Below are 12,925 nucleotides of genomic sequence, written 5' to 3' on the forward strand. Positions count from 1 at the left end.
CTCTGATACCACTTGTTATAGCTTCGATACCACTTATTATAGATTTGATATGAAAATATAAGACAATGCAAATATACCCATGAAATAACCAGATAGAAATAAATAGAAATGCTTCTTTATTGATCAACCCTTAAGGTAGGGCAACACCATACGTTCACTCCTTAAGGAAGGAGAACACTTCACAAGCCATATGCCTGTTCATACAATATTCCTTGACATCTCTCAATGGGGAGTCTCTAGCCTCTATATAGGCCTCATACATATAATACCATAGGTCATTACCATGGTTCCCTCAATACCATCTATCTAATACCATGGGCTTATTACGTTATTGCTAACTACTTGTGGTCCCTTACATGGTATGAGTTAACCACCTTATTTATTACTATGGCCCATTCCATTATTACATTATTCCCTTGGGTACCTCCCTTTGTACCCCATATTATCCCCCTAGGTATACTACATTCTGACTTCGACAGGCTTGGAAATCAAACAAATTTTAAGAGAAGTGGAAAAAACAATCAATCTTTATAAAAATAAAAATACAACCACCTAATCTCACCAAAATAAAAAGAATCAAAACCAATAATAGTAATGTGGACCTCATGCCAGGGCCTCCCTTGCATGAGGCCCACCTGGCGTCTCTAGTAAACTGTCAAACCTTCCTCACATAGATTGATTAGGGAAAAATGAATGGACAATCTAGTCAATAAAGAATCATGCCCCTTCCTTCCTGCCTGCCTTTCGATAAAGATGCAACGAAACTAAGATCGCCTATATAGTGGGAGAGGAGGCTCACTGATTGTTGGTGCATACTAGAGTGGCTTTGCTTTATTGGCATCCTAACGAGCATCCTTTCCTAGTCCCAGCCCCCCCCCCGGTAGGTTTAAGATCCCTTTATATGAGCAGAAGCACTAGAGCAAGCAACAAAGAAATCATCCAAGTCATGTTTCGAGTTACAATTGGGTTGTTGACTTCGGGAAGTAAACATGGGTTATTATACTTCCTTTTTTCATTGTAATCCCCCATCTCTTGGGAAGAAATTTCTCTATCCATTGAATGCATTTTCTTCCCATACCAAACATAAACCACACTCGCTAAACTAATTGTAGCTACTTCCTTCCAACTAGGCTAAGGAGAAGAATGGATCGGGGCCGACACACATGACAATGATTTTGTGCATGGTGAATTGCCTAATTTGGTCACTAGTAAATAAAATCTCGGTGAATGTCAATTGGGCCTCTTTCAAGCTGCATGATTGGGAGGTTGACCAGGACATGAAGTTATCTGCTTCATGGAAGAACTTATGCAAGTTGCTCAATAGCTCAACAAAATTTTCTCCATCAACTATTGGGTAGTTACATGGTTCAATTGAATGGTTCACTTAGCGGGTTAGCATTATATTTTTGTTTTTGTTTATCCGAGGTTAGAGAGCTCCTTCCCATTCCCTACCCTAGATGAGTTGTTAACAATACATCTTCCTAACCTGGTTGGAAAGAAAGGTAGGTAGGCACGAGTCTTTTCACTGGAAGAGAAAAGAGATAGGCAACACTTGGAAAAAAGAGATAGACGACACCTATATAGAACACCTGGAGGAAGAGAAAATCTCTACTATGGAAGACGACGAATCTCTACAATGACTGAAAGAAGAACCACACAAGAAGACACCAATTGACGTAACAATGTTGGACATGTAAAAACAAAATATTATAATTTTATAGTCAATTAATATTATTAAATTTTATTAGTTAATATATAATAACTCATTACTATTATTTAATTAAATCACATTAAAATTTATAGAACTTATTAATAAAAACTATATGATTATAAGGGAAGATTAAAGTGAATCAAGAAATTGAAATTACTTCAAATGATTTCATCTCTATTTTCTCTATTTTTTCTTATAATATGAGCAAGAGTGAGGATCAATACAACAATATTTCTCATCCCTATGATATGTTACAAAGAATTGAATCTAAGTAAAAGAGATAAGGACAATTCTACCAATCACCTAAAATAATTCCAATTGACTATTTTATTTTTAATAATAATTTATATGTTTCTGTATTCAAGCTTTTGTGATCCATAATGAATTAAACAAAGTCTTTCGGTAGAAATCACATGAGAGAATTTTTTGGCCGACGCGTTTCGAACCAACAAGTGTGGTTCATCATCTGGTCTTGATGATGAACCACACTTGTTGGTTCGAAACGTGTCAGCCAAAAAATTCTCTCATGTGATTTCTACCAAAAGACTTTGTTTAATTTATATGTTATTAATTTAATGCTCAGATTTTTTAGAGAAATCACACAGAGAACAAAGGGTTGACGCGTTTTGAACCTAGATGTAGGTTCATCATGAGGACGAGGATGAGGAAGATCAAACCAATAGTATATAAATCTCAGATATGCAATTGTAATTTCCCAACGGTTAAAGAATAAAAATTAAAAGTTTTATAAAAATGAACATTAAAGGACCAAAGTCAAATTAGTTAAATTTGAATTTCCGAAACACCGTATTTGCTTAAAGGACAGAGGATTCTAAGGCCCTCGCGAGGGTTGATAATTTCCAACACCGAAAATTAAGAGAAGCCATTGAAATTGAAAAGAGAAGTAATAGGGTTAATAATTTCCAACACTGAAATTTAAAAGAAGCCATTGAAATTGAAAAGAGAAGTAATACTCTTTGCTTGGAGGATTCTAAGGTCGTTGTGATGGTTGATCATTTCCATCACTGAAAATTAAGAGAAGGCATTGAAATTGAAAAGAGAAGTAATACTCTTAATAGGGACGATGGATGGAAGTTAAACAACTCGTAGGTCCCTTCTCTTTGTTCTTTCCTCCATTAGTTTCCTTTTTCTGTCTATTTAAGTTTTTTTAATATATTCTAAATGATAATATAGTTGTATTTATTGATAATTTTATTTATTTATTATTTTTTTTAAGCCATCCTTTATTAAATTAATAAAATTCTAATATATTTATATTTATTAGGTGTTTTTTTTATAATATAGTTATATCTTAAAAATATAATAAATAAATTATAATATAAAATTTGTTAATAACAAAATATTAGAATACATTAAAAAAATAAAAATAAAATTCCTTTTTTTAATCTTAAAAATATAATAAATAAATTATAATATAAAATTTGTTAATAACAAAATATTAGAATCTATTAAAAAAATTAAAATTAAAATTCAATATTTTTTTTTAATAAATAAATTTTTGATTTATCAATTCAACATTTATAAGGGGATGCCCTTCTGGGCAAAGAGCTAGTTCCGCTGGTGAAGATCAATTGCATATAGAGCATGCATATCTATAGGTGCTAAGGCATGCGGTACGTGGGCATTCGAAATGTAGAATGGGTCCCGTGATGAATCCCAACCGAGTAAGCTAGGTGATAGAACTAAGCGATGACTAGCGGAGGGATTATAGGTATGGATGACTACGCGGGTTAACTACAGAAGGGGAGGTTGGGGTGCAGATGCGGGGTGCGTGGGCTGAGCATCTCAACTAAGCCAGGTATGGGTGGGCATAAGTGAAGTAGAAGGTGGGATGCTCCCGAATGGGAAAAGGTTGAATGCGGCGGGGGATGGGAAATACCATGCACGTGCTAAGGACAGCCCAATCCATCACCAGGCATACATACATATTTCTCCCACCCCAGCTGGGGTAGCAAATCCAGTGGGAACATCTTCCGATTGAATGAACAAGGTTTACGATTCTGCCCCGTCCCCACTAACCAATATAGACCACAGAACAAATCTCACGTTTACTGGTCCACACGACTTCGGGCAAATAGAGCAGCTATAGCGGTATAACTCGGATCTAACGGAATCAGTTTGGGGGTGATGAGTGGGTGAAATGTAAAGCTACGGACGTATATGAGACTTCTATACATAGTTTATGGGACCCTTTAGCGGTGATTCTCGATCCCGCCCGTCATCTTGAATTGAAAGCCAGCCCCCACTCACTCGAAAACCAGGAATGACCGCTAAGCCACCGAAGACGGAAGAGTTGCTATTTTGGTTTGTGCGGAATTGAAGTAACCCGAGCAATCAATGAGTTAGTGTTGGGAGGGAGGGGAGGAAGATAGAATAGGAGCAGCAACCACGAATGCCTTGTTCGCAAGCAGAACCAGAGAGATACGTTATGTGCTATAGTTCGGTGATGTACTGCTTCCGGGATCACTAAAGGTAATTCCTTATTACCGTTAGCAGAATCTTGTGAGTGAAGGAGGATTGGATTGAGCAACCCATCTTTCTTCGGGAGTTACCTATCTTTCTTAAGGTCTTTTTTTTGCCCAATCTGAGTCTTGATACGCCTCGGAAGGGAGGGGGAAAGAATGGCTTGATTCTCTAACAAACATTTAAGGTTAGTAAGGCCGCTCTATTGCTAAATAGAGGATTCTGGTCAAGAGATCGCTGGATGGAAGGCTTCCAGAAGAGATTCTCTTTGAATGTGAAGGTGAGCAGTGATCTCAGATCTTGGATTACGAAAAGCTTCCATTTAGATGTAATTACTGCAAGATTCACGGTCATTTGATCCGGGAATGCCCGTCTAGGGCTAAGGTCACCCTAAAGAGGAAAAGCCCTAGTGCTGCTTCTCCTTCCACACTGGATCGACAAGTTTATGGTCCCTCTGGATCTGATTGCATGGGTATGGATCCAAAGGTTAGTGTGGGCAAGAATCTTCCTGCAGCAGAATCACCAGAGCTGGATCCAAGGGTTAGTGTGGGCAAGAATCTTCCTGCAGCAAATTCGCCAGATCCGGATCTAAGGGTTGAGAGTAGAGTGGAGGATTTGGAGGAACCTTGTTCTCGGAAGAACAAGCGGCTTCGCACCTTGTGTAACTGCTCAGAAGGATATGCTTCTGTTTATCAGATCGGGGATAAGGATTGCAGGGACGGAGTCACTCACTATTCATATGGTGAGGGTGCGTAAGCACGCTCGACTGTCCAGGCCGCCATCGTTTTACAGCCCTCTACTTCTCTAATATATATATATAAGGAAGGGGCAATAAATGAGAAGGGTGAATCAGGATCATATCTGTCTGTTATATAAGGGTTGGTTAGGATCATATCTGTAGGTAGGGATCGAGGAGCCTAGCCTACAGGCAGGCCGACCAAAGGGAAGGGAGAAGCTCGCAACCTTATTCATGCCACTTGGCATGATCGGGGAAAACGGGGTTCGAACCCGCGACTTCTGGCGTGACAGACCAGCACTCTAACCGACTGAGCTATTTCCCCCTTCCAGATTCGGCCCCCCACCCAATAAGTAACTCAAGGTCGAAGGTTTCAAGCTACGCATCCTAGTAGCAAACGCCGGAGACCTACCTCGCGTAGAAGTACTTTGGGCGGCGTTTTTGAACTAAACAAGACACTTCGCGTTTCCACCCTCGCCCTCTTAATTACTTATTGGTTAGTGGGGGTATTTAGAGCGGCTCGTTTGCTCCTCGCCCCTATTAGGACGTCCCTGGGGCCCTTTTATTACTTAGTGGGGGCTGCTGGTCATGAATTATATACGTAATTACGCTTTAGCGAACAATGTTGCTATGGGCATATGTCATTATGCATTTCTGATTCTTTTCTTCGACAATGCTGCTATGGGCATATGTCATTACTTACGCTTTAGGCTCTCATAATCGATCCATACCTAATATCGTATACAAAGAGATATCTCATTATATATGTCATTATGCTTTTTCACTTTTCTTCCAGTCATGATGCGCAAGCAGGCTCGACCATAAGCCCACCACCCAATAAGCATCAAGGACCGGCAGGGTGAGGTACGTTAAGTGACTCGACCTATGCCCCCCCACCCAATAAGTAAAATGAATACGTCAGTGACTCGACTGATAAGGACCGGAGGCGCTCGACCATAGGACCTTTAGGTGCTCGACCATAAGGTCCGTCAGGGGCTCGACTGTTAAGGATGCGTAAGCAGGCTCGACCATAGCCCCCACCCAATAAGTAAATTGAACCTTTAGGTGCTCGACTGTTAAGGATGCGTAAGCAGGCTCGACTGTTAAGGCCGCCATCACCTTTAGGTGCTTGACTGTTAAGGATGCGTAAGCAGGCTCGACCATAGGGAGAGGACCCTTTAGGGTGCGTTAGCACACTCGACTAATAAGGATGCGTAAGCAGGCTCGACTGTTAAGGAGAGGACCTTTAGGTACTCGACCCCAAGGACCTTTAGGTACTCGACTGTTAAGGACCCTTTAGGGGGCTCGACTGATAAGGAGAGGAGAGGGAGAGGAGAGGGGGCTCGACTGATAAGGACCTTTAGGTACTCGACCCCAAGGATGCGTAAGCAGGCTCGACTGTTAAGGAGAGGACCTTTAGGTACTCGACTGTTAAGGATGCGTAAGCAGGCTCGACTGTTAAGGAGAGGACCTTTAGGTACTCGACCATAAGGGAGAGGAGAGGGAGAGGATGCGTAAGCAGGCTCGACTGTTAAGGAGAGGACCCTTTAGGGTGCTCGACCATAAGGACCTTTAGGTGCTCGACTGTTAAGGAGAGGGAGAGGAGAGGAGAGGGAGAGGAGAGCCCCCCCACCCGATAAGTAAATTGAGAGAAAGATGTTCAAACCTCCGCCTAAGGGGATTGGGTGGGTAAATAGTGGTCGAGCCTTAAAGCGCATCCCCAAATCGAGTTATCGCTTCATTCTTTGGGGGGTTTATATATTGCTCAAGGCTGCCTCTAGCTAGGAAATCACTATCATTATATATGTCATTACGCTAAGGTAAGGATTCGTTAGAAAGAAAGTATAGATAAAGCAACTCTTTGGCAAGCGAGTTCTTCTACGGATAAAGGAAGAGCTTTTATTGATGTTGCGATCGATGACTTAGGTAACTAGAGCTACTTAGGTTCCGATAGAGACTTACGAGGCCGAGGCTCTCTTAGTGTTTCCGGTTCTCTATTCCCATCAATCCCACCCAGCCATACCAGCCGTACCACGAAGCGAGGAGACGAGAATGGAGTTGATTAGAGAATTCTTAGTCAAACTCCGTCCCATCCAGCAAGCAAGACCGAGCCCTAACTTTCTACGTAAGAAGGGTAGAAAGGGCCGCCATCGAGCGATAGCTTTAACTGGAAGCAAGGGGACTCTTATGAGCGAATTCATTATCCCAACTTCACTTCATAATCCCAACGTTCGCTTTTAGCCAGCCAGTTGCCTTCCACTTCCGAATACAAGAAATCTCTCTAGCCAGTTGCCTTCCTTTCTCGCCGGTTCTCGCTAAAAAACTCGTTGGGCTAGAACTCCAATTAGCCTCCCAACTATTTGGTTAGGGCTAGACTACCTTAACTATAGTTAGTACAACTCTGTCGGAGATTTGAGTGGTGAAAAAATGTCCCACAGATGCCCGCCTTTACCCCTTCAACTTCTGCCTTCATCACCAAGTCCCACAGCAGAAGGAATCAGCCTTTCACCCAACAACCTATGGAGTGGGAGTGGAGTGTTGCCCAACCTCTTCTGAAGCCAGGAAGGAATATCAGTAGGGAGGGGACGACATAGATTCTCATTCCTTACCTTGTTTCCAACCCACCCACCTGCAAGAAAGAACTAGACCTGGAGCCATTCATAATGCACTTAGTTAGTTGGTACTGTTACCTTCTCTTAGAAACACTGGATGGAGGATAGATGGGGTCGATTAGCCAATAGGGACGGTTTCCCTTTCTCTTCTATCTTGAACTGCAGGCCAGATGGCTTGCGTGCAATTATGGTCCATCAGAGAACCTCGTTGGATTGATAATAAGCTTATTACTGATAGGAGATGCCTAGACAGCCAGCACTGCCAGGAAAAGTATTTGATTACACTTGATTAAGAAATTGCTTAGTGGGGAATGCTATGAACCCTTCTCTTATAAGGGACCGGTATAAGGACCGGATCACCTTACCCAGACTTGTTGATTACTGCCTTTCATCCTTTACTTATGAGCATCCACCGGTCTAACAAACTTGAACTTACTGCCTTGCCTTATTATGAACAACTCTTACGGGTACCACATATCCCTTTTGGGTACCGCTATGAACTATTCCACTTAGGAACGAAGTGAGTGAGACAAGTCTGTAATTAGAACCAAATCTTGTACCTTATAACCGACGATGGATGGAGTCCTATAACAAGGATGCTCAGTGGGGTCCAGTTGAACTAGCATAACCAGCAAGGTAGGGCCTGCTGATTGAACCGGAGGGAGGGGAAACAAAGGAGGTAGGCAAATAGAGAACATCGAGGACGGGCTCCTTCACTCAAGGCAGGAACTTCAGAATGCTCGACCGCCCTACTTTTATTAATTGGGTTGCCTTATTATAGGAGGCACAGTAGAAAACAAAGTCTTACCCCGCACCAACGGTTTCACTAGTTGAATTCCGATTAGTCCCAGCAAGGATGGATGGCTAGGATGGATACTTTATTTCACTCCCGGCTGAAATCGATCCTGCTGCATGAGAAGACTTTCTTGAACTATCGTTGACCTTACTTCCTTCAGTTGGGGTCCCTGCCTCCCTCGTTCATTAAGTATGGGGTCCCGGTTGATACAAACAAACAACTGTCTTGCCTGCTCGGACCAGATCTTGCCTCCCCGGCAGAAAACAATCAGATGGCCACGGTCCAGCTAGTGGAATGAAACTACCCGGTGAAGAGAATTGCCTGCCTCATTCATTCTCCTCGTTGAGTTCCGGATGGATAGGGTTAAGTTCAGTCTGTTAGCAGGATAGGCTCCAAAGAGGGGGTGCCATCGTGGGTGAGGGAAGGAAAGGCACCCTCGGTTAGGGGGCCCCAGGGCTCAAACTACAACTAGAATACTCCCTGCTTTGTTGAGCTACCGATTAGATTTGTTGAGTTGGAGGAGAATGAAAGAAAGCGGGCACCTCCCCTCTTACACATAGCCCAATGTCACCATCAGGGTTAGGTGCCTCACTACACACCATAGAGACCCATTACTACTTCTTACTCGATCTTCTCTTTCCTCACTTTTCTACTAAAGGAGAACCCCCAGCTCACCTGACAACCTGCCTGTGGGCGCCTGTTTATCACCAAAGCCTGTGGGCGTTTTTCACTTACGACTTGATTCCAGCAACTTGACATGCAGCCAGACAGCTCCTTGAACAGTCATTCTGATCCATCCAACTGGCTCTCAGGCCTGGCTCTCGTAATGACTTGTGCAGGCTCATGATTCCAGTGCAGGAGGATCTTGCTTTCCTTCATTGATCTATCATCAAGGTGCGAAGCCGCCAGAGAAGAAATAGGAGGGGCAAGGTTATTCCCCTTTCGCAAGTCGCCTACATTGGCAAACCTATATTTGGGGCGCCGCCAAACCTATATTTGGGGCAAAGACGTATTTGAAGGGTAAAGGACCCCCGGCACTAGGGCGGTAGATCTCGGTTCGAGTCCGAGCGTCTTTTCTTCGTTAGCACCTTAGCTGGATTGCTTTCTGTGTCTCGGTTCCACTGCGGAGTCCGCCATAAAGAAAGGGTTCGTTTGGGAGCATGCTGCACGTATGATTGTTCGTGATCTTTGAAACGTATCAAGTGAGGATGCGTAAGCAGGCTCGACTGATAAGGATGCGTAAGCAGGCTCGACTGTTAAGGCCGCCATCACCTTTAGGTGCTCGACCAAAAGGGAGAGGAGAGGATGCATAAGCATGCTCGACTGGCCGCCATCGGCTCGACTGTTAAGGATGCGTAAGCAGGCTCGACTGTTAAGGAGAGGACCCTTTAGGGTGCGTTAGCACACTCGACTGATAAGGATGCGTAAGCAGGCTCGACTGTTAAGGAGAGGACCTTTAGGTACTCGACCCCAAGGACCTTTAGGTACTCGACTGTTAAGGACCCTTTAGGGTGCTCGACCATAAGGGAGAGGAGAGGGAGAGGATGCGTAAGCAGGCTCGACTGTTAAGGATGCGTAAGCAGGCTCGACTGTTAAGGAGAGGACCCTTTAGGGTGCTCGACCATAAGGGAGAGGAGAGGAGAGGACCCTCACCATATGAATAGTGAGTGACTCCGTCGATGGCGGCCTTGACAGTCGAGTGTGCTAACGCACCCTTTAGGGGGCTCGACTGATAAGGACCTTTAGGTACTCGACCCCAAGGATGCGTAAGCAGGCTCGACTGTTAAGGAGAGGACCTTTAGGTACTCGACTATTAAGGATGCGTAAGCAGGCTCGACTGTTAAGGAGAGGACCTTTAGGTACTCGACCATAAGGGAGAGGAGAGGGAGAGGATGCCTAAGCAGGCTCGACTGTTAAGGCCGCCATCACCTTTAGGTGCTCGACCATAAGGACCTTTAGGTACTCGACCCCAAGGATGCGTAAGCAGGCTCGACTGTTAAGGAGAGGACCTTTAGGTACTCGACTGTTAAGGATGCGTAAGCAGGCTCGACTGTTAAGGAGAGGACCTTTAGGTACTCGACCATAAGGGAGAGGAGAGGGAGAGGAGAGGGAGAGGAGAGGGAGAGGATGCGCAAGCAGGCTCGACCATAGGGAGAGGACCCTTTAGGGTGCGTTAGCACACTCGACTAATAAGGATGCGTAAGCAGGCTCGACTGTTAAGGAGAGGACCTTTAGGTACTCGACCCCAAGGACCTTTAGGTACTCGACTGTTAAGGACCCTTTAGGGGGCTCGACTGATAAGGAGAGGAGAGGGAGAGGAGAGGGGGCTCGACTGATAAGGATGTGTAAGCAGGTTCGACTGTTAAGGAGAGGACCCTTTAGGGTGCTCGACCATAAGGGAGAGGAGAGGAGAGGACCCTCACCATATGAATAGTGAGTGACTCCGTCGATGGCGGCCTTGACAGTCGAGTGTGCTAACGCACCCTTTAGGGGGCTCGACTGATAAGGACCTTTAGGTACTCGACCCCAAGGATGCGTAAGCAGGCTCGACTGTTAAGGAGAGGACCTTTGGGTACTCGACTGTTAAGGATGCGTAAGCAGGCTCGACTGTTAAGGAGAGGACCTTTAGGTACTCGACCATAAGGGAGAGGAGAGGGAGAGGATGCATAAGCAGGCTCGACTGTTAAGGCCGCCATCACCTTTAGGTGCTCGACCATAAGGACCTTTAGGTACTCGACCCCAAGGATGCGTAAGCAGGCTCGACTGTTAAGGAGAGGACCTTTAGGTACTCGAATGTTAAGGATGCGTAAGCAGGCTCGACTGTTAAGGAGAGGACCCTTTAGGGTGCGTTAGCACACTCGACTAATAAGGATGCGTAAGCAGGCTCGACTATTAAGGAGAGGACCTTTAGGTACTCGACCCCAAGGACCTTTAGGTACTCGACTGTTAAGGACCCTTTAGGGGGCTCGACTGATAAGGAGAGGAGAGGGAGAGGAGAGGGGGCTCGACTGATAAGGATGCGTAAGCAGGCTCGACTGTTAAGGAGAGGACCCTTTAGGGTGCTCGACCATAAGGGAGAGGAGAGGAGAGGACCCTCACCATATGAATAGTGAGTGACTCCATCGATGGCGGCCTTGACAGTCGAGTGTGCTAACGCACCCTTTAGGGGGCTCGACTGATAAGGAGAGGAGAGGGAGAGGAGAGGAGAGGTACGTTAGTGACTCGACCAACGCCATCGATTTCACATCGATACCTAAACTACCACATGCTCATATATAACTACCACCATTTCACCTATCCTCTTTCGTAGCACCTACCCTTCTTCGTAGCACTTATCTTCCTTGCCCTCAGAAGCGCAAGCCCTCCGGACCTTCGAATGAATGACTGGTCTTTCTTCTCTCTCTCTAGCTAGGAAATCAATATCATTATATATGTCATTACGCCATCTCGCCGAGGTGCACATCTCTATCTCTACCTAAACTACCACATGCTCATATATAACTACCACCATAACAAGGACCGGAGGGGCTCGACCCTTTTTTTTACTTATTTGGGGGGGCCAATAAGTAAATTGAAACTTTAGTTGCTCGACCCTTTTTTTTACTTATTTGGGGGGGCCAATAAGTAAATTGAAACTTTAGTTGCTCGACCTTAAGGGCCGCCATCGAGAGGAGAGGATGCGTAAGCAGGCTCTCAATCTAGGGAGAGGATGTTTTCTAGAACTCGTATCCGGGCCAAGTATGCAAAAGCTGAGTATCCAAGTATAAAAACCAAGCGGAGCAGCCCAGTTGAGTAGTCCAGTCGAGTAGCAACTAAGCAATATCGCAGCAGCCATGCAGTCCGAGTATCCAAGCCAAGCTGAGTAGACCCGCCAAGTGGCCCAGTTGAGTATCCCAGCCCAGCTATTCCTGTGATCGAGTGCCTCAACACCTGGCATTTACTCTTTCATTGCCATCTGGATCGACTCTTGGATCGAATACCTCCATCTAGTGGATCGAAACCTACCTGGATTGAGTAGCGACAAAGAACCTGGCATGACTACCAGCATCGCAATCTGGGATCACCTCTTGGCTCACCCCTATCGGCAATAGATGTTGTCCTACGCCCCACGCCCAACGATGTTAATCAATATAATCAATCACTCCTCATTGGTCTCAAATCCTATATATAGTGTAAGGGACTCGGTCTATGGGAAGGTCTATACTAGGTAATGGGTATTAAGTGCTATGGGACTGTATTGAAGATAACTCCTCTCGGCATTGATGGCGAACCTCATTCATCAGTTCATAACCCTCATCAGTTAAGTGAACACCTCATCAGAGCCATTGTCCAACCCCGTTTCACTAATAAAATTTGTTAATAACAAAATATGAGCATGTATCAAATTTTTAAAATAAAAATTCAAAATAAAATAAATTAAAATAAAATTCAAATTTAACTAATTTGATTTTGGTTTTTTAACGTTCATTTTTATAAAAATTTTAATTTTTATTCTTTAAGCGTTGGGAATTTACCGTTGCATCTCTGAGATTAGTCTGGATGATGAACCTAGGTCCTCATGATGAACCTAGGTCTAGGTTTGAAAG

The 12,925-nt window shown here is 44.3% G+C and overlaps 1 non-coding gene across 1 annotated transcript; it reads right to left on the reverse strand.

Annotated features, from left to right (window-relative positions):
- Positions 1-5,182: 5,182 nt before the first annotated feature.
- TRNAD-GUC (transfer RNA aspartic acid (anticodon GUC)) lies at positions 5,183-5,256 on the reverse strand. Its single transcript has one exon. It is a non-coding gene; the product is annotated as a tRNA-Asp (tRNA).
- Between the last annotated feature and the right edge of the window lie 7,669 nt (positions 5,257-12,925).

This window comes from Pinus tabuliformis, chromosome 7, assembly GCF_031772625.1.
Source record: "Pinus tabuliformis cultivar Carrire ecotype Pingquan chromosome 7, CPIR1, whole genome shotgun sequence".
Classification (NCBI taxonomy): domain Eukaryota; kingdom Viridiplantae; phylum Streptophyta; class Pinopsida; order Pinales; family Pinaceae; genus Pinus; species Pinus tabuliformis.